General features: G+C 41.0%; 1 protein-coding gene and 1 long non-coding RNA gene across 5 annotated transcripts in view; one reads left to right on the top strand and one right to left on the bottom strand.

Moving 5' to 3' along the window:
* Nell1 (neural EGFL like 1) overlaps window positions 1–24794 on the bottom strand; it is an 850243-nt gene that overhangs the window by 431525 nt on the left and 393924 nt on the right. The window lies entirely within an intron of this gene.
* Window positions 706–5228, top strand: LOC121828983 (uncharacterized). Of its 2 annotated transcripts, XR_006071768.2 has the most exons (3): window positions 706–960; window positions 1881–2156; window positions 5022–5228. It is a non-coding gene; the product is annotated as an uncharacterized LOC121828983 (long non-coding RNA). The 2 variants fall into 2 exon arrangements; XR_013049415.1 differs by lacking the exon at window positions 1881–2156.

Genomic DNA, 24794 nt, shown 5'->3' on the forward strand with positions numbered 1-24794 from the left:
GAACAAAGCCAAAAGTTACATAGAAAAAGGATTAGGTGATTCATGTGGATAAAAAGGATTAAATTTCTTTATACATAAAATGTTTAACAGCTTCACAGCCTTTTTGGCTACAATCAAGTGGAAAAGGTTCATATAAATCAACAGGGGAAATGGCAAACCTAAACAGAAAAATGAGTATAAATGAAAACCACATTTCACGGGAGAAGAAGTTGAATGGGCTTTTAGCTGTATGAAAACACACTCCAACAAGAACAGGTCAAAGCAGGGAGACACTATTTCACCTCCACATGTGCCACTACATTGTGCTTGCACACATGTGTACATAATGTCACCAGGCTGGCACAGATTGACCAGTGCAGATGCATTTTGCTGGTAATGGCACAGCGAGGGGTGTATATAGTATGGCAATATATCATTATACAAAAATAATACATTCCTATATAGTTATAACATTATGATAGAGTAATTTCCTCATAAGAATTTTTCCTTTAATCATGTGCATGAGCCATGCTCACAAAGATACTATAAATACAAAAAATATTCAATGAAACATTCTTGTAGAAGCAAATCTAGAAAAACACTCTGAGATTCAGTGGTGTTGGTCAGGGTTAAAGAATGGCCCAGCCACAGATGCACAGAAGGCAAGCGAGATCTGTGACAGAACAAAGGCTTTCCATGAGTGTTCTCACAGAGAACATACATGAGGGGGCAAAGAGGATCTTAGCAACAACCGGTATTTCTAGTCATGTATATATGTAAATAATTTATAAATCACCACACCAAATGACTCAAAGGCAATCTTAAGAAATGGGAGAATCTGTGGAGCCTTCATGGGACTGGACTAGGCCCTCTGCACAAGTGAGACAGTTGTGTAGCTTGATCTGTTTACGGTGCCGCCAGCAGTAGGATCAGGATCTATCCCCGGTGCATGAGAGGGCTTTTTGGAACCCATTACCTATGGTGAGGCACCTTATTCAGCCTTGATGCAGGGGGAGGGGCTTGGACCTGTCTCAACTGGCTTTGCTGACTCCCCATGGGAGGGCTTACCTTTTTGGAGGAGGGGATGGGATATAGGATGAGGGGAGAGGCTTGGAGGGGAAGCAGGAGGAAGGATGAGAGGAGGATCTGTGGTTGGCATGTAAAATAAATAAAAAATAACTTTAACAAAAAGGAAATGGGAGAAGGTCTAAGGAGAACTACTGGGGTTGAGGATAGGCAAGAGGCAGATGTTATTTCAGCCAGTAATTACTCAAAAAAAATTGAGTTTTTATGATGTGCTCTACATTTTTTACAGTGTGCTCTAATTTCTTTTTCTCAATATAAAGCCATTGGTATTTTTGTTGTTGTGGATGGATTTTCACATAGGAACTCGCTAAGTTGCCAGACTTGCTCAAACTTATAACCATCCAAACTCAGTTTCCTGAGTATCTGGAGAATTCTCCACAGTTTCCAGAGTTTTACCAAACTCCTAGAAATCACTTCCTATTGGATGAAGTATAAAAATGTCTTCAACCACTGTACCACTCTGACCGTGGCCTTGCTAGATTACAGCAACAACTAAGAAGTATGCCCAGATCAGTCATCTTTCTCCCTCTACTCAGAAATCACCTTCCAAAAGTGCCACCCACCCCACTATTATTGAACTCCATCATCTTCCATTCTACTTGGCACTCACATCCATTAGCAACTGTTAACTAACCGTCCCCTTCAATTTCCTTATGTCTTCAATATCCTTCCTTAGGCAGGGATTTCTTCAGAATACTGTCGAGGCCACACTGTCCTCTCTTAGCAGAATGCTTGGTTTACTATGACTTATTCTGAGAATTCCAAATTACTAATTAGTTTTGCTTTATCTCTTTTAAAATGAATAATTTGTGGAGCTGGAAAGATGGCTTAATAGTGGGAGTTCTTGCTTTGTGAGCATGAAGAGCTGAGTTCAGATCTCCAGGAAAAAATCCAGGCATGGCTGTATATGTCTGCAACCCCAGCACCGGAGGGCTGAGATAGGTGGACTGTGAAAACTAGGTTGGCAAGCAGCGTAGAGGCATGAGCTTCACGTTCAGGGAAAGATGCTGTGTCAAGGCGACCAGGTAAACAGTGATAGAAGACACCAAATATCCCATGTCCTGGCCTGGCCAATGTCTGAGTAAGCACAGGTAGGTGTGTGTGTGTGTGTGTGTGTGTGTGTGTGTGTGTGTGTGTGTGTGTGTGTGTGTAATGTATGTGTGTGTGCACGTGAGTGCATGTGCATGTGTATGATAGCAGTTATTTTTTTAGGTCAATTTATTGCGCGTTTCTGTAGTGAATCTCTGTCTTTCTTCTGGGCTCTATTGTGCTTGATGTCAAAAAGAAAAGCCTGAATAATTCCAGGTTGTGGGTTTTTACTGATGTTTTCTGCCATCGTTGTCAGTAATATTCCATGCACAGTTGAAAGACAGAAATATTTTCTGTAATGCAGACCATGAAGACACAGTTATTAACTTGCCTTTATGAATTGTTTAATTCTTCTTGTTTATCTTCTGTTTTATTTGTTATGATATGAAAAGGGTATGTTAAAATCTGAAACTAGAATTATGTTTCTACTGATCTTCCTGCTTGTGTGAAGATTTGTTTTGGTTTTGTGTTTTAGTAGTAAACCTGGATTTGTATGTTTGATGCCTTCATCATAGATTTTAAATTTCATCAATATTAAGTGACTGTTCTCATTTCTTCTAATGCTTTTTGCTTATGACTTTGTTTTTAATAGACTTTAATAGCACCTTCTCATCATTGTCTCAGTTCAGATTTGCTTGCTCTATCCTTAATTAAGCCTGAAAGTTCTTGTTTGCTTGTTTTTTGTTATACCTTGAAGTATGTGCTTGAAGATTTTACTCGAAGTGCAGAATTGAATCTTATAAAAGGAAATTAAATGATTCAAATTTAATTTGTACCAGATAATCAATCATCTTTATCTCATGTTTGCCTTTCCATATTTTAAACTACCTTGACAACTTATTATCAGCTAATTTTTAAGAAGATTGTGAGCCAGGCATGGTACTATATGCATAGAATCTGAACACTTAGAAAGCTAATGGAAGAGTCAGAAGTTCAAGACCAGCCTAAGCTATATAAGTAATTTGAAACTAGGTTAGACTATATGATAACCTGCTCAAAAACACACAAAAATACAATAGTGATTTGTCTTCTTCTATGCTATGGTGAGTTGCAATGATAACATTCAATTCTATCAGCACGTATCTATAGGATGTTCAAAACCAGAATCTATCTGTCTACCCACCCCAAATGCACATGCCATGTAATGTAAGTAGTTATATAACAATAGATACATGATAGATGGATACAAGGCAAATACATAGTAGATGGATAGATAGATAGATAGATAGATAGATAGATAAATAAATAGATAGATGATAGATAGATAGACAGACAGACAGATAGATTAAAGCCACATGGAAAGCTACCACTGTAGAAGACTCCTAAAATATACATATATGAAAGGAATTTAAATGGAGTCAACATATAATGGGGGAGACAATACCCCAACAGACATCTTATACGACAAAGCAAAACCTCCAGTGCCAGGAATGGGTTAAAGCTTGTTGAATCATTGGACAAAGGGGTTCCATAGATGCTCACAAACATCATAGGTTATTGCCAAAGCCATTTGTTGCTCTCCGGAATCTGATGGAGATCAGAACCACATTGCTGAAGATAACACTTACATATGTCATTGAGCATGGAGAATTTGAGTTGATGCCCAACTAAAAGCTTTACCCTTACTGATTAGTGTTCATGGTGCTGGAAGATACTCTACATGCTACCAGAGGAGGAAAGTAATTATTAATATCACTCAGCTATATGTATAGATACATAGATGATAGATAGATAGATAGATAGATAGATAGATAGATAGATAGATAGATAGATGATAGATAGATAGAAAGAAAGAAAGAAAGAAAGAAAGAAAGAAAGAAAGAAAGAAAGAAAGAAAGAAAGAAAGAAAGAAAGAAAGAAAGAAAGAAAGGGAGAAAGAAAGGGAGAAAGAAAGAAAGACAGGTAGATAGATAGATAGATAGATAGATGATAGATAGATAGACAGATGTTAGATGACAAACAAGAGAGTTAGATACATAGAACAGAGAAACATAAAATAGAGAGAAATGATAGATGATGAGGGATTTATTAGATAGGTGATGATAACAGAGAGACAGATGACAGAGAGACAGAGAGCAATACATTGACTCATGTGAAATCTGAAAGTCGATGTGTTCCATGCTTCTCCAGTCTCATTTTAACACATGATATTCAGTATGATTTCACTGCATCATCCTACCTCCATTTTCTATGGAACATTTTCTTTTTAAAATATTCTGCTTTCAGCTCTTATTTACATAAAACAATGATTTTGTTTCATTCTGAGAGTATCAGCTTCATTAGTCATTTCTATGTTTGTTTGTTTTTTTAATTAATGACTCCAGTCCTGGACTCTTTAAGTCACATGCCTATGCTTGAAGAGCCTTTTCCATATCTGTATTTCCAATCTTTAGATTTGGCTGAACATCAGACACAAGGAACAATTTGAATAGGTCTTTTAAATCCACATAATCTCCTCCATCAAACCAAATGTAATTTTTCTTTTAGCTGCTAATACCCTGTTTTACAGAAGAAAACTCTGATACATGCCTGGTATTTGTTTCTACATGATTATACTTTATTTCTATTTGTATTTCCTTCTGTGTGGAATTTTGTTGAATTTTAAAAATTTTGCCTTTGGGGAAAACACCACCGGATTTATTTCACTGTAATACTGCTAAGGTTATCTACAGTCTTTGATCTACAGATGAGTATATATTCCATTTTCTAAATCTGTATCATAATATTTACTGTCTTGCATCACTCTCCATATTCACTGGAGAAGTGAGAAGAGAATGGTTCCGAACTAATGATAACAGGGTCACGGGGCATGGATGACTTGTTCGACTACTTTGGTTCTCATGAGTTCTTTTCTTTCCTTTTTCCAGGTTTAAAAATAGGAAGGCAGATCTGCATGAAGGAAACTTAACCCAGCTTCCATGAAAAGTCATCATATTAGATTTGCCAAATTAGATTTTCTTACTTTCTCTTCCTGGTCTCTGATTCTATAAATTATTTTTATGCTAGGAAACTAAAGAACTAGAGTCCTTATGTGACATTCATCTTGTAAAATAAAAGTCATAATTACTCATATATATACTGTTTCCAGCCAACTATCTCCACAAGTCCTTAACTAATTCATGTAACTAGAGTTTTCCTGCCTTGCCCACAGTTAGGACAAATCTCTGTCACCCGCCGGTCCCACAGCCGCTCAGACCCAACCAAGTAAACACAGAGATTTATATTGCTTACAAACTGTATGGCCGTGGCAGGCTTCTTGCTAACTGTTCTTATAGCTTAAATTAATCCATTTCCATAAATCTATACCTTGCCATGTGGCTTGTGGCTTACCGGCATCTTCACATGCAGCTTGTCATGGTGGCGGCTGGCAGTTTCTCTGACTCAGCCTTCCACTTCCCAGAATTCTTCTCCTCCTTGTCCCGCCTATACTTCCTCCTGCCTGACCACTGGCCAATCAGTGTTTTATTTATTGACCAAACAGAGCAACAGATTTGACATATATACCATCCCACAGCAAATTCACCATAGGTAAAATCAATATAGGCCCTGACCTGCCCATGCTTGACACAGCTCCAGTCTCTAGTAGGGAAAATGAGGCCAGTGAGAGGCTGCTGAGGGTAAAATAGGACTCACCTCAGATCATAGGTGCTGTGTCTTGCAAAGGCTATCTCATAGCTAGCTGGCACAGACTTTGTTCCATGCTAGACACTGAGGATGGGAGCAGTTGGAGGCTACCTTTGTCCTGTTATCTGTGTTCATCACATAAAAACTAAGAGGTCATTTCCACAGCTTTGTCTTTCAATCTACCTATAAGCATCGGGGTCAATAACAGACTCTGGGAAACTTTTCAGTCATCCTTAGTTTATAGCTCAAGCATTCAGTTGCTTGTATGTAGATGTAACCAATCGTCTTATTAAAATAAGAAACACAGAGCCAATGTAAAAGAGAAAGCCGAGAGGTCAGAGCTCAGAGATAAAATCTTACCTCCTGCAGTGCTCCTAACTTCCCCGAGAGAGAGCTACTTCCTGTTTGTCTGTGTTTAAATAGTCTTTCTGTTCTACCTTTTCATTGGTTGTAAACCCAACCACATGACTGCCTCATCACTGCCTGTAAGTACCGCCCTCCAGGTCTTAAAGGCGTATGTCTCCAATACTGGCTGTATCCCTGAACACACAGAAATCTACCTAGCTCTTCTAACCACCACGCTCTTGCTATGGCTCTAATAGCTCTGACCCCAGGGCAACTTTATTTATTAACATAAAATTAAAATCACATTTCAGTACAAATAAAATATCACCATACTTGTATGATCTTAAAACTTCACCCAGGATCACAAAGAACCTAAGAGTGACATTAATCAGAGACTCTGCCAGATTATAACTCATATAGGGCCAGCCTTTTGATTCTCCAAATTGACATTGCTTCAGAACTCTGCACCCCAAGGCCCACTGTGGGGAAAAAATGAAACTATCAAGAGAACACAGATGGAAACAGGCATCCTTCTTGGTCCACAGGTGAAACAACTTTATCAAGGACTTATGGGATAAAGGACTGCTTGCAGTTTCCTCAGACAGGAAGTTCCCTCTACTTCTTCATGATATTAAAGTGAAAGTAGGAATGCATAGATAAAGAATATTCAGAGAGTTGTTATATATCTTAGGCACGTTCAAGTGTGTTCTGGTTATCCTAAAATCCTTGTAAGATATAAAAGAGTACTTGGAAGAGTTTTGTAGAACCAAGGGGTAGATCACAAAAGGAGGTCTTCTCTCATTACATGTGTAAAAGCTACTAGAATCATGTGTTCTGGAATTCTTGGATATAGTATATCCAAGTTTTAGTTTCAGTTGTCAACTTGACACAACTAAGGACAACATAGAGGAAAGCCATAATTAAGGACTTGCCTATAACACACCATCCTTTGGGCATGTGAGTGAGGAGACTGTTAATTGATATAGGAGAGTCTGGCCCACTGTGGGTGGCACCATTCTCTAGGCAGGTGGTCCTGGACTGTTTTAAGAACACTGGCTAAGTATGGGCCTGTGAGTGAGCCTATAAGCAGTGTTCCTCATGATTTCTGTGTCAAGCTCTTGCTTTAGTTCCTGTGTGGACTTCCTCCAATGCAGGGCTGTGACCCACAAGTTTAAGTCAAATAAACTCTTTCAGAGAAGACTCAGAGGTATCTTCTCACAGCAACAGAGATGAAACTAGAACACTATGCCTGTGGTTGCTCCTCTGGAATTTGATTGTGCTGAATTTGGTACATAATCTGAATGACTAAACATCTTATGGATCATGGAATCCCCCTAACCTCTGGATGGAAAGGAACCCTACATGAGGAAGAGTTAAGGAAAGCCTCAGGTATAACTCCTGATATTGCCCATCAAATGATGCCAACATAATACAAGACCCGAATGACTGCTCTCCCTTGCAAAATCAATCATTAAATCCCCATTGGTCAGTCTCAGAGGTCCTGCATTCCTCCTATATCACTACCTCATTTATGTTCCACTAGGAAAGTATGATAGCCAACCGTCCCTCCTTTAACTACAGATTATTGGGCTGTGTTATACATCAGAATTATCTAGGAAGAATAAAAAACATTCATAAACTTTGGATAAACTTTGTTATATGTAAATTACATCTTCAGGTCTCTGCTACCTTCAGCACAGCTTCTCATATGTCAAAATGCCTACATACAACCTCAGAGTCTTGTTAACAGACAAAATATGGTCCCATAATTCTCAGAAGGTCCTTGGAATCTGCATTTCTCACAGGGTCCCTGTTGGTACCATCCCTACAGGTCTCAGGGACCACATATCAGGAAGTAAGGTCTTTCCTCTCAAGGAAGTGCAATTTAACAAAAACTCACCCTTGACTAACAAAGCTCAAAGCCTCCCTTTTCTCCACCTCCTTCTAATTCTTGTTTGTGACCTTTCAAAGATTTGTTTTCTAAAAACACTTTGGACTCTTCAGATGCAAAAGGAATTTAAGTACTTTTCTGTTTCTCAAAACCATTTTTGTTTGTTTAGACTAAGAGAAACTTCTTTAAAATTCCTTCCACTGTCTTTGCACACTTGTCAACAAAAGATGAAAATTACTTATTTCTAGCACCAGAATTAATTGGTTGAACCTAGAGCTACAAAAATAATTTTCAGGAATACATACCTAAAAAGTAGAGAAATTAAAATAACTGTATGTATGGCTTTCACTTTATTTTCTCCACATTTTTATTTTTTTAAAAACAAAACAAAAAAAACCACCACCTGTCTGCCCTGTCTGGGATTTTTGTGATAACATTTGCTTCTGTGATCTTGTCTTACCTTCATTTCTTCATTTCTAATCAGCTACCCCTTGACCACCTAGCTGGGGCACCATGCCAGGGATTTAAGCATCAAGATCTTACCCTATGTGTTAGCTATTTTTTTCACTGTTCTGACTAACTGCCTCCTAAAATCTAGTTAAGGAAGGAAGGGTTTATTCTGGATTATAGTTTGAAAAATATCATCCATCATGGTGGAAAGATCATGGGGTAACTGATCATGTAGTATCTGCAGTTAAGAAAAAAGAGAGATGAATGCTGGAGCTCACTTCTGGCTTCTTTTGGAGCTCACTTCTCTGGCTTCCTTTGCTTCAGTCCAGGACCACAGCCTGCACCATGGCGCTGCCTACATTCAGGGTGGAAATCCCCTGCTCTGTTAAAATTGTCTGGACACACCCTTAAAGACGCATACACACAGAAGCAGGAACATACACACACACACATGCATGCACATGCACACATATACACACACACAGAGTCAGAGGTGTACAGACATGAATACACATACTCATACCATACTTACCCACACTATTAACAAATAAAATAAAATTGCTTTTAAATAATGTAGAAATAAAAGAATTAAGATACCATTATATTAAAAGTCGGACACAGTGCCAGGTCTGTTTACTTAAGCAGAAAGTATATCACATGCTGATGAACACAGTCTATGGACACATTACTGACATGTACATATATGGCTAATAGCACATATTCTGGATAACCAAAGGAAGAGGGAATCCTTTGCTGAGACAAAAAAAAAAAATTAGGGTACACAACTCCTTGCTTATGCTGTCTGAGCCAACCTCATCTCAATACAGTTCTGAAGCTTATACTATTTGCTCTTTTGAGGGTGGGGTGTCCTCTTCCCCCATTTCTCAGGCTGAACATTATCTACCTGCATAAATCTTTGCCAAGCTTTATCTGCTAGCTTTTGTTACAACTTAACCACGTATCTTTAGGCTGTCATTTTTTATTTCTCCCATCCCTGTAAAGAATTGTTACTCAGCTATATTCCTTGTAGAAAATGCCAGGAACTTTCAGGCCAAAGAATGCTCTTACACAAGGAACTATTGATGTTTAAAATGAAAATACAATTCAAGTCAGGGTTCTGCAGCTGGGGAGAAAAAAATAATGACTTACTTGGGAATTATAAATAAAAATCCCGATATTGCCCTGGACAGGACAAGAATAGGGAGAGAACCGCGCTATGTATTGCTCGATGTGTTACATGAGTGGTGCTTCTTGTGCATAGCGTCAGTCTGATTTAGAGCGGCTCGGCTCGGCTAGTCCAGCCCCCGGCCCTGGTGTCGAATAATCCCTCCGTTTATTGTTGTGTACCATTTGGCTATTAGCAGCAGCAGGCCTCCAGAAGCTTACCTGCCAAAACCAGAGCCCCTAAAGGCTCCACCACGAAGCAGAAAACTAATAGATCAAGACTTCATAAAATGCCTTAGTTGCTAGTTTAAATTCATTATCTTCCGCATATATTGGCAATGGGGCAATCGTCGGGAGATGGTGGCTTCCAGTTTCCCTCATTTCTCCTGAATTTCTGCTATCAACTTGGCAGCATGATAAAAGGCCTGGTCATTGTTGTGAGACAAACTGAGCTATCAGAGATAAAAGCAACTCCCATAGACATCAAAGGCGGCACACCTGTGAGAAGGCTAACCGGATGCATTCAAAACGTCTCATTCTTTATGAGAGAAATCAAAATGCTTTCTGGACTGATCGCCTCATTAAGTCACCTACTGCAAAAAGGTCTCAAAGACTTCCCCATCTTCTCCCTTGTTAGAGTCAGGCTTTGATCTCAGAAGTCTTTGCCCATGAGCCACCTGCTGCTCCCACTAGTAATGCTTGACAGTCTGCAAATGGAAACGCAGTGCTAAGAGCAAGAAAGGCTAGACTGAGGTCATCCTCAACATCTGCCCTTCGGAAGTGAGTTGGCCAAAGACCCGTCAAGATACACAGATTGTAAGAAAAAGGCTTGAAAGACAGAAGGCTGATTCATAAAAAGTCACTCAAAAATATCCATTTTTTTCTCAGTTCCAAAATATTCTTTGATTTTTTTTAAATCTTGGCAGGTGTTGTACATGGGTGTTGATTGTATGACCACTGTTATTATTAACACCATCTCTACCATTTTTGGGGCAATCAACATGCCAAACTTGCTGTTGAATGTGTAATGCACATTATCTGCTCATTATTAAGTAACCCCCATCCCCTGCTATGGGCACCGGGGCAACGGTCACGCTCACACCAGACACCATCCTTTCTCTAAAAAGGTCCCACAATGTGACTTACTGGTTTATTTACCTACTGCTTGTAATACACCATTTATAGTTTGAAAATGATGTAACTGAGGCTCGAATTTTGACCAAGATTACACAGTAGACAGGGGAGATATCAAACATGTAATCCTGACTCCACAACTTCACACCTAACCTCCCAGCTGCCCTGCCATCCTGAGGTTCTGAAGCGCCATGGACAATCACTTGGGAGGGTTGAAATGTGAGGTTAGATCTTTGAATATTTGCTGGCTTTAGAATGGAAGATTTATTGGTTTTCAAGCAGTTGGGTTAAGAAAGCTCCCAGTTGTCAGAATAAAAGCAGCAAATTGGCAAGATTCCTGATGTTTTACATTTGCTCAGAGGCACTGTTGATCTGTCTCCTCCCACTCAGACATACTTTTAAAGACATATTCATCTCAGTCCTTGAACAATGACTCCTCAGATTTATTTCAGATGCTAATTTTGTGTTATGGGGATCTTTGCAACTCATCATGACAACTGGGATCAATACTCAAAAGGTATTGCACTGAGTTGTGTAGGCTCAGCCCACACCAGGCTCAACACAAGACGAGAAATAACAGGTTGTGATGTTACAAAAGAAATATGGAAGGGACACTTTCTAAGCCCATCCCGTGCTTTTTTGTAACATGTGGAGGATTCATTATTTGTGTTTAGCAGCAGAGCCCCCATGGTGCCCTTGAAGCAGATGATGTCACATCAGCCCCATTCTCTGGCTTCCTAGTTCTTTTCAACTCTGAAATCAACTCCTGAGAAACTGAACTTTTTTTTTTTTTTTTTTTTTTGGTTTTTCGAGACAGGGTTTCTCTGTGTAGCTTTGCGCCTTTCCTGGGACTCACTTGGTAGTCCAGGCTGGCCTCGAACTCACAGAGATCTGCCTGCTTCTGCCTCCCGAGTGCTGGGATTAAAGGCGTGTGCCACCACCGCCCGGCCAGAAACTGAACTTTTAAAATCATGTGGAAAAAAATAAAGAATTCTAGCTTAAAGTTCATCGAGTATCCTCAAACACCAAGTCTGCCACTTCCACAAACTTCCTTTGATTATTATTTTGCCTTTTTGAGGCAGATGTCATAGAGCCAAGAATGATCTTTAACTCTTGACTGACCTGCTTCCACCTCCCGACACCTTCCCAGTTCTTAGACAGGTATTGTTTCTCCTGAAAACTGTCTATCTATCAAATGGAAAATCTCAAAGGAGAAAGGATAGGATAGTGCATGGGTATTAGTGTAGTCAGTTCCTTTGGAATCTTCATCTCATTTAATTCAGCAAGATGATCTATACCAGAATCCCCAGTAGCATATATGCAACATCAGACTACTTTAATAAAACCGCATGAGCCCCCAGAAAGTGGGCTGTGTAAAGTGTGAATGAACATTCCTGTCATTTAAGACTGGGAAGCCATTTTGCCCCTTGGGTTTAATTGACTGTAAGTCCCTCAGTCTCCCTTGTTCTCCCTCAGTCTCTAAGAGTGACTACATGTCTAAAGATGGGGGGGAAAATGTCCAAGGTGAAGATACAAAGACCTACAGAACACTGACTGTGTGGCCAACATTGCACGAAGTTATTTTACCTTTGTAAAATCTCACAGTGACCCGAATGAAGCTCAGTGCAGTGACATGACTTCCCAGAGACACCCAGACAGGATACAGAGAAACTGACTAGGCCTCTTGAACCTGTTGCCAAAGTCTGTGTATTTCCAATATCCTCTTCTTACTATTCTTAATCAGTGAGTATCAAGCTACAAAATACCAAACACATCAGGAAAGACCCCAGAAATACACGAATAATAGTTCACATTAAACATCAACTGAATTTAAGTCTTTAAAAATAAATACACGCCCATTACATGTCATTTAAACTGGTGGGCTTAACTGAAAAGCATGAGGTCAAACTTCACAGTTCGAATCATCAGACTAAATGGAAAGAGATTAAAGAGATATTGTCTCCTCTGAAGCCTTCTCCTGTAGAGCAAGACAAGCAACCTAGAAGCTAGCTGCTTGATTCCCACAAGATTCCTTCTTTGAGTGTTTCAAGAGGGGTGGATACTGATGCTCAGAACCCTCACTATGAATGCAAGGTATAGTGTGTAACAAGTTCAGTGCAGCATACTCAAAAGATCAGTGGAAAGAACACGTCTTTCCAAATTCTAGCCCTTCTGTTCTTGAGTGAAGACAGCCAGTTGCTGTTTTCAACTCTGAATCCTTACAACCAAATGGAGCATCTCCCTGAGAAACTGTTCTGAGTGAAGGTAGTACCTGCCTGTGTCCTGTGGGACCCCACACAGTCCTCTAGACTCTGAAGGAATGAGTGCATCTACAGTTAGACACAATAACTCCCCATCCACAGGCCTTATTTCAAGGAAACTGGTCCCCAAGGCCTCATTTACCTAATAAGCATTAAGTACTTTAGGAGGTCCTGGGGATCAGCCTGGAGAGAAACTTAGTGGATTAAAAAGGCAGAAACACTGAGTGAACAGTGCTACAAATATGTATTCCATTCACTTGTAACCACACTGCTCAACATGTGGAGACACATGGACTCCATCATCTGTTAGTCAGCCCCACATTTTCTGCATGTCCAGCAGTTAGAAATTGCCTTCCCCAACACGATCCAAGGCCGATCTCAAACTTACAATCCTCCTGCCTCAGCCTCTCAAGTGAGGAAATGGCAAGTGTGCTCCACTGGGCCAGGTTCTTCTCTCCCCTTTTCATCACTGAGGTCCTGGCTACCCTCTAGGCATCTCCACTAATTGTCCCTAATTTATCTTTTACAGGTGTACAGATGGCTCTGGGTGGGCATATGTGTTTGTGTCACTGTGTGCATATGCCCATCTTCAGTTTTAAAGATCAAAGAGACAAGAAAGAGTCAACCCTGTAAGAGGATTTATATTCAATTTATATATGTATTCTAAGCCAGTCAGTAGATTCTGATCTTTATAAAATTCCTTCTAATGAAAAAGAAAAACATAGGCTGAACTCAAAGAGCATTACTTGAAATCAGATTCTACTCCTAATTAACTTGATAGCTCTGGGCAAATTTATAAAGTCTCACTGGTTATGTCTAAGCTGGACAGAGTACTTCATAGGGATTAAATGAGGTAACATAGGGAAAAGGTATAAAACAGAGCAGATGCACAGAAGGAAAGACTTCCAGAAGTGGCCATTATCACCTGCAGCACGCCTCAGTTCTGTAAGTACAGTGGTCTGCATTCTTCCTGGTTAGGGGTTCAAGATAGACACAAAGCCCACCAGACAACAGAGTACACACTCCCTCCATGAGAACTTAATAGAAACCAGTGACAAACCTTTCAGAGAAAATAGTCCCATAATACGACCTAGACAAAGCAATGATTCTGTTCAGATGTACAGTTGAACAGCTATCGCGGGCAGTGCAGGCAGGAAAGTGTTTGCCACACGTGTGTGAAGAGCTGAGTTTGATCCCCAATGTCCATGTAAAGCCAAGGGCAGCACTAAAATCTTTATCCCAGCCCTAAAAAGGTTGAGATGCTGAATCTCTAAAGCTAACTGGGTAGCCAGTGCAGCCAGAGTAAGCTCCGGGTTTAAAGATGACCTCAAAAATAAGGAAGACACTCAATACTGACTACTGACCTCTGGTCTACACACACACACACACACACACACACACACACACACACACACACACACGGGGGGGGGGGGAGATAGGGAGAGAGACAGTCAGACATACAGACAGAGACCATAAATTGAAGTATTTAAAAGTCCATTAAAAGTCCATATTGTTTGTGGCATATAGGCTTCGAGTGACCTCCAGGCAGCTTCTGACTCCCTTTGTTTTTTTTTTTTTTTTTTTTTTTTTTTGGTTTTTTCGAGACAGGGTTTCTCTGTGTAGCTTTGCGCCTGTCCTGGAACTCACTTGGTAGCCCAGGCTGGCCTCGAACTCACAGAGATCCGCCTGCCTCTGCCTCCCGAGTGCTGGGATTAAAGGCGTGCGCCACCACCGCCCGGCATTTTTCTTCAGAGAAAAAACTACCTCTCCAAAAACCTCGTCACTTTCTCCCTCTGTCTAAAACACTCCACAAGCCGAAGTCCTCTGAGCACTGAGGACTGTCTTCACCCCAGCACATGGAAGGTCTCGGCAGAACAAGTCTTACTAAGTTAGAGACAGATCAGATAGTTTCATCCCAGACTGGGGATTTTAGCCAGAATGCTACCTTCAAATGCAAGAATTTTACAAAATATGGTGGAAATGTCAGCTGTCCCAAACAGTCAGGACTAAGCATTCCACCCTTCAGTCACCCCTGCTCATTAGCTTTTCTTAAACTTCTTAGGGACTCTGGCCAGCTCAAGAGTGGCAAGCATGGCTCTGGCAGGCCTGGTCCTTCTATTCCAGCCCCCCTGCATTGCTAAAACCTGTTTGATTACATTCCTGAAGCTAGCCCCTAGGGTATGTTCCCTTATTTGGCTACTTCCTCCTCCTGAGGCTGACTACCAAGGTCCAGCTATCAAAGTATTCAAGTTCAGAATCAAAAGTCCACTTTGGCTCCCCTAATTATCATGCCCACTAAAATGAAACACCTCATCCTAAGGTGAGGGTCTTCCCTTGTACCCTTATAAACCACCATTTTCCAAAGTGTAATGGCTGTCTCCTCTCTATCTAGAGGCAACTCTTTTGACCTTCCCTCCCTGGGATAATACCCCTGTCCCCTCTCCCCTGTTCCCTTCTGTTTCTCCCTTGTCCTCTATCTCCTGTGTTTACCTCTTATTTCCTGCCCTCTGTCCCTCTGGGGCAAATAAATCTCCTTTGTGCTGTGAACTTGACCTTGAGGGTCCTGAGGGTCCTGAGACTTTTCTTTTTAGCTCCTGAGCTCAAAAGCTACAACTTCACCAGAAATTGCCCTTTCAGACTAGAAAGCAAACCAAAGAGAGAAAACGTTAAAAGAAATTTAATGGTACACATTCACTAAGCCAGTTTCTTACCACAAGCAGAGTGAAGGGCAGAGTGGCAGCATTGTATTTAGGAGCTGCTGGGTGCTGTACATCCCCTGCTTTCTCCCGTGGGAGCTGCAGTCAAGACCAGGACAAGAGAGCAGCTACTCTTCTCCTCAATGTTTTCTATAAGCAGGAAATGAGGGGCCTGCCTCCATGTTTTCAGGGAACACTCACTGGCTGAAGGATGGCAACTTTTATTTCACAGATCAGTAAACTGATAAACACAAAGAGATGGAAATTAACTTGTTCAAAGCACCCAGAGGGAAGAAAATCTACGGATTGAAAAGTCTGAAGCCACAGCTCATCTGTTGTCATGGCTTCATCTTGTACTTCTCATGGTATATTAACAACAAATCAAAAACAACAGCAGAAGACTTCAGGGCTGCCAACCTCACTAACACTGTAAGAAAAGGAAGTCAAACACTGTTGTGTTTGTTGTTGTTTGTTTGTTTGAAAGGGGATCTCCAGTAGCCCAGGATGGCCCTGAATTCACTAAACACCTGAGGATCCCAAGAATACACCTCTGGGACCATCAAAGGTGAAACATTCTTTACAAATGGCCAACCCACAAGGCAAAATGTGTGTGTGGGGGGGGGGGGGGTCAGACACCGAGGCAAGACCAGTGCTGGCTGCTAAGGCAACCATGAAAGCAGCGCACTAACAGAACAGAGGTTCCTTGAGGAGATTGGCAGCTGGTCAGGGTAAAACGTCAAGGGTGTCATTTGCCATCAGCTATCCAGCCTGAAAAGCCTTTTGTTTCATTCCCAGCAAAGACTCCACAGCAAATGAGTGCAGGAGAACAGTGGTGTTTGATGAACTATATTCATTCCAAAAAGCGAAACTAGGAATCCCACTCAGGAAAAGGCTTAACATGAAATAAATCACAATATTCAAAGGTATAAATGGGACAGGGACACATAGGGCAGATGCAGATGAATTTCCCTACAAAAGAACAGGAGTTTATAAATGGTCCTCACCAGCGCATTTGGAACAATAAAGAGGAAATACTTGATCTTTGAAGATTGCTAGTTTGATTTTTTTTAACTGATATTTCCTCTTTCTCCAGAAACATGTAGACTGTCTGAACATTTAATCACAGAAGCACTTGTTCTTAGTTATTTCAACGAGGAAAAGACATTTCTTCCCAGATTCACTGTGAAACCTTTAGCACTTTACCACTGAAAGTGAATTTGGTGTTAAGTGAGCAATATTTACTTAAAATTATTTACCCCACGCTTAATATGTCGCCCTCTATCTGTAACACAGCTAGGACCTTTTGAGTTCGATACATGCAATCAATACCAAGTTCCTAGGAAAATAAAAAAAGAATCCATTACTAAGGGTGGTAAAAACAAAATCAATATTCTGTATCTGTTTTTCAAGCCTCTCAATCATTCTTGCAACATCCTCACTACATCAGGGTGGAAAATACTTCTCACAGTGACATGAACAGCCCAATTGCCCTATAGTAAACTGAGTAAGGTGACCAGATCTTCAAATTCACTGATTAACAACAAATCCCAGGTCCATTTGACCACCAGACACAAGGTGCCTTTTGAAATGTAAGAGCAGATATTGTTATGATATGGCGCGCGTGCGAGAGGCCTTGGCGGGTTGGGTGAGACACACCATGCAGAGGCAGCCTGGGCTGTGGTGTTGAGCTGCGGAAAGTTATTTACACCATGCAGACACATGTCCACGTGCAAAGTTTATTATTAAAGGGAGAAAGGGGAGTGGGGAGGGGGGGGAGAGAAAAAGGGACGTGTGTGTGCTACCTCTGGTGGGGGGGGGAGTGAAGGGAGGGGAGATTTTTCTTAAAAGAGGACTTTACATAAAATGACTTCAGGATGCTGGGAGGGTCCCCAAGGGGTGGGTCCCCAAGAGCCGGTTCAGAATACTAATACATATTATACACTGAAGACTGGTAGACATCTTATTCATGTGGATTTTCCTAAATTCTTGCCTCTATTATTAAGCCAGCAAGAACCAGAACTTTCCAATGGTTCCCTTCCATAAAGCAGCCTAAATAACCCCCCGGAATTTGTGTTGTTTAATTCATTAGGCTTATGAGCCTATAAAGTTTGTAGAAACCCATAAAAACCTTCAAGACCTGTAAAGAAACATATGTGCCCCAAAATAAAAACCATAAAGTCAATATCAGTACATAGTGATTTGTCTAAAAATGTGCCACTATATCAATTTTGAAAATGACTGAATTCATTATTCAATTTTGCAAATTGCTAAATTCTGCCTCAAAACTACAAAAAGAAAACCAAAGCAGTGTTAATATCCATTGATTTGTCCAAAAAACTGATGCCAGAGCATCAAATTCTGCATTCATAAAATCATAACTTGTCAAACGACTTTCCATCTGAATATAATTTGTAGGGTAGATTTTTCTCACTTGTCTTATGAGTGCATGATTACTGACAAATCAAGGTCATTTTTCAATTAAATGGCCAAGAAGAATCAAATAATTGCAAAGGGAAAATTATGAAATACCTTTAAAATATTTTGCAGCAAAAACTGCTACTTAATAAAGAGCATATGCATGCTGTCTCCGTTAATATAAAGTGGTGTGTAATGCCGGAAAGCTGTTGGAACACCATGGCCCTGCCTCTCTGCACCCATTCTCCACTGCCCCCAGCTTCCTCCACAAACAGGCCACCGAGAGTTATGTAAATGATTCTACTCGCTCACACTCTTGTGTGGCTTCTACAGCACTCAGTATGACAAGGTCCTCTTGGACCACAAAACCTCTCATGCTAACTTCTGAAGAAATTCAATTGCCTCTCTCTTCAAAATGTATCAAAATCCCAATGGTGTCTCAGCACCTCGTCTCCTATTCTTGGCTGTAAGCTGCTCTCATCTTGTGCCTGGATAATGGCGTCTGCCTCGAAGCGGATTGTGCCACATCTTTTCCTGTGCTCTATAGCCATCTCCCAGGAAACAAAGTGAAACTCTCAGACAGGAAATCAGGCTCTCTGCTCAAAAGTCTCAAGACAGAAGAGGTCACCAAAATAAAAGCCACAGTCTCTCTGACCTGGCCTCGTTCACCTCTGCTTCTCTTCTTCTATCTTTCCACAGTCTCATGGCTTTGCTCAAGGGACTTTCTAGCTGTTTCCTGACTATGCCGTGAACATTTCTAATTTTAGGCTTTTTCACTGCCTGTTACTGTAGCCTGGAACATTAGTGTCCAAGATTTTAGCTGCAATAAAGACTGACCTGGTAAGATACACCCACTGAGATAATTGTGGCACAAATGTTATGGGAACAACCAACCACTTTCTGATTGGATTTAAAGCCTGTTTCATAAGATGGAACTCATGCCTTGCTCTGTTAACTGGGCCAAAAATATGGGGCCAACTAGGTCATTGGTCCTAAGAGAGAAACTAATACTATTATTCTGCTAAGTAGAAATGTCAATAAATTGTCCCCTAAGTTATTGTCTTTGTACCCATAGATTAGTTCCTCTTCCAACTCTTATCACAAAAGCTTCTGTTTACAGTGGGTAATGATTAATACAGAGGCCTACAACTGGTGAACATGCAGAGAATAAGAGACTGTGGAATGCTCAATTCTAAATGGGACATCTGCATCACACACCCTTTCCCTAAGGCTCAGAGTTCATCATGGAAGAGGCTTCAGCAAGGTTGTAAGACCTGCAGGTAGAGGATACCTGTAGGAAAAGAGCTTTTATTGGTCATAGCAGGGCCATTGCACACATGAACTCATATAGGCTGTGATTGATGAACACGATCAAGCCAGCCAAAAGCCCAGCATAGGTTGGGGAGGGGATCATGAAGTCTCACCCATAGCTGGGGAGCTATTGGTAACTAATGGTTGCCGAGGGAGGAAGAGTACATTTCCCTCAGGACGGGCACCTTATAAGGTTATCCATGTTGCAGGAGTTGGAGAGGACTGGAAATGAAGGTGGAAGACCCAAACACATTATATACATGTATAAAACTCTCAAGCAAAAATAAATAAATCAGATTAATCATACGTATCTCCTCAAACACCTACCATTTATTTATATTACAGACTTTAAAAATCATTTCATCTAGGCTTTGGAAGTATGAAGTTCAGCATCACTAGGGTCACCCAGCTGTGCAGTGCTACCAGACAGCTGCCTGTTGCTATCCACCCATCACTCAGTGCCCGCTATTCAATCTTTTCCTGCTCTCCAACCCCCAGCTTTTGGTAATCACCATTCTCTTCTGAGCATCATTGAAACCAATGCTATTTTATGTCTCGCTTACCTTGGAGATCATGGAACATTCACCTCTCTGTGCCTGGCTTATTTCATTTCATGTAAGGTTTCCCATCCTATCCAGGTTGCTGTATAGAACAAGATCTTTACTTTCTTTTTATGAATTAAAGTTTCTAGAAGTCAGCCACAGGGTGGAAGCTGAAATTTTGTCAGGTTTACTTCAGTGCTCTGAGATTTAAGCCCATACTTTGTGCACTTAGTAGGAAGGAAAGCTAACAAATCCCCCAGCAGCTCCAGGCCTTCAGAAAGTTCTAGATCTCAGGAAGCCAAAGTTCCTTTATCCATTAAAAACAGAAAGGGTGGAGGAGGCCCCAAACACAACCACCTTCCTAGAAGATAACAGCGGAGCTGGTCCTAGGTTTTTCATGGGTTGCCTTCCTTTGGTTTTACTCTTCTACATGCCGGTTCATTATTTGGTACATAATGGGATGCTGAAATCAATAGTATAACATTTTGCTAGATGTCAGCACTATAATGAGAACTCGGTTGAAATGTTATGTAAAAACAATACAGGGGCAAAGACCATCACCCATAGAGATGCTGAGACAGCTAAACCAAATATTCACAGGCAGCCAAATCATGCAACCTACTAGTTAATACTGATAGCTAAAACTTTTAAGTGCTTCTAATGCCTAAGCTCTGAACACATGTAATATAATTTAACCTTCACAACAATCCTATGAATAGTGTCATTCTCATTACACAGAGAAGGAATATGAGAGGGAGTTAATTAAGCGTCTCTCCAACCTGCCCAGAGCTAATAAGCAGCAGAGGTAACATTCAAACTGCAAATCCTCAGTTTTGTTAAGTAAGGGTGGAACTATGGAAAGACCTTCACAGCACAGAGTGACACCAAGGTCGTAGTTACCTAATTAATGTGTTTAATCCCATGTGGCTCATTAGCTCAGAGCGTGTTTCATTAGGGCTAGGGAGCTGGCCCAGCAGGTGAGCTCTTGAGCATGTCACGAGATGGACTGATTTTTAAAATTTAAGAATAGAGTTCTCACCTCTGACCCAGCCACAGCCTCCTCTCCTCCCCTGCCCTCGCTTCCAGTGACAGCAAAGATGGAAACATGAGAGCAAAGCAGACCTGTGGGTTTATCCTTGTGTGCCTCTGCCGGGACCCACAGGGCAGAAGAGATGACAGTTCTGCAGAGTATGGGAAGCCAGATGCATGATGGGAATCACTACCCAAAAAAGAAGGTCTTAATTTCTCCAAGTTGCTAAAATATCAATGTTTTTCTTTAAGTTGACAAAATAAAACATTGTACCAGGGTAATTGAGACTATCTACTAGAGTGCCCTTTGATTCATCAGGATGGAAAGCCAGCACAGGTCAAAGTTTTCATGGCGGTAAAGGAAATTGAGTCCTTCACCATTGTTCAAAAGGCACCTGGGGAAATCCCAGGGCTCTCTGCAGCAAAGGCGGCAAATATTCATTTAATAATAACTGGGCACTGTAAAGAAGATTTGAATAAATCTGGGTCTGTGTGTGCTAAGGGAAACATGGAAACTCACAGGTGTGGATAGAGCGTGATCAAGATGAAGGGCTATACTCAGAGCTCCAGGTAGAGTACTGTCTGAACATTGGTAGTAAAAAGCTTTGCTTTTGCTCTCCCATCCAAACAGGATGACCATTGCCCACCAAAGGTGGCTCTGGGTCCCTGTTCAGTGGAATTGCATTCTGACTACATCAAGAGGTCATAAATCTCAGTCTGGAACCTGACCAAAAAGCCAACAAATGACTGAATAGTGACATGGTCGGAGGAAAGGAATTAGGTCTATAGTCTGTTGTAAATCCCACAGGTAGTTCCTCTGATGAGTCTGCACAAGACCATGTGTACTCATATCCATGACAGATGTCACATTTTTATAACACATTCTGGGGCTCTAAAGCCCTGTCTATATAAATAACCCCCGGCTATCACACAACTAAATCTCCCATTAAACCAACAGAATAACCACAGCTTCTGTTGGACCTGAGAGATCACTTTGCCTATTCCTACAAGGAAATATCATCACCCTCAGGATTGTGGCAACAGAGGCAGTAATAAGAAATGGAGTTTTATTGTGTGTATTTATGCATATGCATGGTGTGTATGCTCCATGCATGTAAATGTGCCGGTGTGAACACCCATCTCCTCTCATGGGAAAGCAAAGAGCAGGATGTCAGTATCTTCCTCTACTGTCTCCACTTTATTCCCTTAAGACACTGGCCTAGAAGCTCACTGTTTCAGCTTACCTGGCTAGCAGTGAGGTCTGGGAACTGCCTGTCTCTGTCTCCCAGCACTGGAGCTAGAGGAACAGGTGGCCACACCCAGCTTTTCGTATGAGTGCTAGGAATGCAAACTCAAGTCGCCCTGTTGGCAGAGCAAGCACTCGTACCCACTAGTCCATTTCCCCAGACCCAAGGACTAAAGTTTTAAGGGTAACATTGTAGAAAACACACAATGAAAGATGAGCAAGTACTCTGTGTATTAGGTATGATGCAGGTGGGTATTAAATGAATCGCACTATTGAAAAGTTATAACAAAATGATTATTACACAGTGTGCACCCTAACACAAGCAGGATAGATGCTAACTCTCCTACTCCACTTCCAAACCAAGTCTCAGCCTATGGTACAGAGAAAAAGAAAGGGCATGGAGTGTGCCTGCTAATAAAAGCAAAAGAAAACAACAATTTAATTTAAACAAGCTAATCCAAACATGCGCTTCACTTAAAGCTGGGAAAATGTCATTTCATTAGATCATGATGTTTTTCATTTCCAAAGATGGCTGTCAGCACAAAACTATTTTATTATAATGAAAGGCATGAAACACATGGAAAACAACATGATTTTAGATTAAGCAACTTGAAATAGGGCTCAGTTCTTTTGTTTAAAAGAAAAAGTATAATGGTCTTCTGAAGCCTCTATACCTAAATCAGGGACAAGGGCACCCGCTTGATTCACATGAAATGTTTTGTGGGCTAGCACATGTCCATACAGCAGTCCCTTTGTTCCTGAATCCTGAGTATACACAGCACAGAAGCTAAGCACACCTGTAAGTGTTAACATCTACTTGGGCCATTGTCTTGAACACAATACCGCCTCTATTGCAGCATCTTCTGTAGTTTGTTCACAGCTCAAGATCAACTTTAGTTTGTTCCAAGATAGTAAACAATTGACACAGCGGGTCTTAATCAACCAACTCTCTGCACAGAGAAGCACAAAGGAGAAAATCAAAGGAGTCTCTCTAAACCATTTAAGAGCTCTTGAAAGTAATTCCAGGTCTTACCTTTTCTGGAATGAAATTAATTTATTGTCATTATCAGAAAGTAAAGAAATATGGAGCCAGCAAGATGGCCCAGCAGGTAGAAGTGCTTGCTGCCAAACCTGAGCTCTTGAACTGAACCCCCCCGCCCATGTGATGGAAAGAGCACACACACACACACACACCCCCGCACGCACGCACGCACGCACGCACGCACGCACGCACGCACGCACGCACGCACATGCACACACACAACCTCTCCTCCTGTTAGGGTAATGACAATTTCAGTAATTCTTGAAGTCTCTCCTGTCCCTTCATGAGAGAGGGAAAACAAACACATTTGCAAAGTGGCTGCTTGGAATTATGCCAGAGTGTAAATCTCAGAGTGTTCTCTCTGAGGATAAGTCACATCCGCATCCCAGAGCCAGAAGCACCTGCACCTACAACATGGCTGACAAACAGCACAACTGCACACACACACACACACACACACACACACACACACACACACACACACACAGAGGGGGAGAGAGAGATACACACACATAGATGCATACATAGCAATCAATAAATGTGATAAAAACTTTGAAAATTTTTTAAAAATACAAGCAAGTAATTTAATTTAAATTATTCATAATCTATCATCACTTCTAAGATTTAGGAAATATATTTCTAAATATTTGGGTAACTTTTTTACAGAAGAATGTCCACGAATGTCCATCCTGAGCTAGAGATACAGCTCAGTGATATAGGCCATGCCTGCCATGTGCAAGGCCCTAGGTTAGCTCAGTTCTAGAAGGAAAACTAAACTGAGAGAAAAGGGCACACACCTGCATCTTGATTCCTGGACACAGAATAATGCTCTACGAATTCCTTTTTCTTCTGTTGTGTGTTTTCTGCAATATCCGAGAGACCACATCCTTCATTACATGTATCTGTTCTAATGAACTGGACCAGTTCTTGCTACTAGACATTGTTTTAAGCTTTGCACTATTTTATTTATTTATTTATTTATTTATTTATTTATTTATTTATTTATTTATTTATTTATTTATTGAGATTGGGTTTCTCTGCGTAGTTTTGGTGCCCATCCTGGATCTCGCTCTGTAGACTAGGCTGGCCTTGAACTCACAAATATCTGCCTGGCTCTGCCTCCCAAGTGCTGAGATTAAAGGCATGTGCCACCACTGCCCGGCCCTTTTGCACTATTTTAAACTGCAGGTTAAAAGTACCCAGCATATTTATGTTTATGTTCAACCATCATCCTAGAGTAATGCCAAGGAATGAATTTGAAGGCTCAGGAACAGGCATGATTGTTTGGTGGCTCTGCTGGAAAATCATTCTCATCCACCTCCCAAGAGACAAGTGTGAGCTTGCCCACATCCCTGACAGTTACACTTTCTTAATCTTGACTTATTCAATAGATTGAATAAAAGCACCTAATTGTCTTAATTTGCATATATCTGAATAGCAGAGAAATTTATGCTTCTACTGGACCATTTATTTTCTCTTCTTTTATGAAA

Source organism: Peromyscus maniculatus, chromosome 1 (assembly GCF_049852395.1).
Source record: "Peromyscus maniculatus bairdii isolate BWxNUB_F1_BW_parent chromosome 1, HU_Pman_BW_mat_3.1, whole genome shotgun sequence".
Lineage (NCBI taxonomy): Eukaryota > Metazoa > Chordata > Mammalia > Rodentia > Cricetidae > Peromyscus > Peromyscus maniculatus.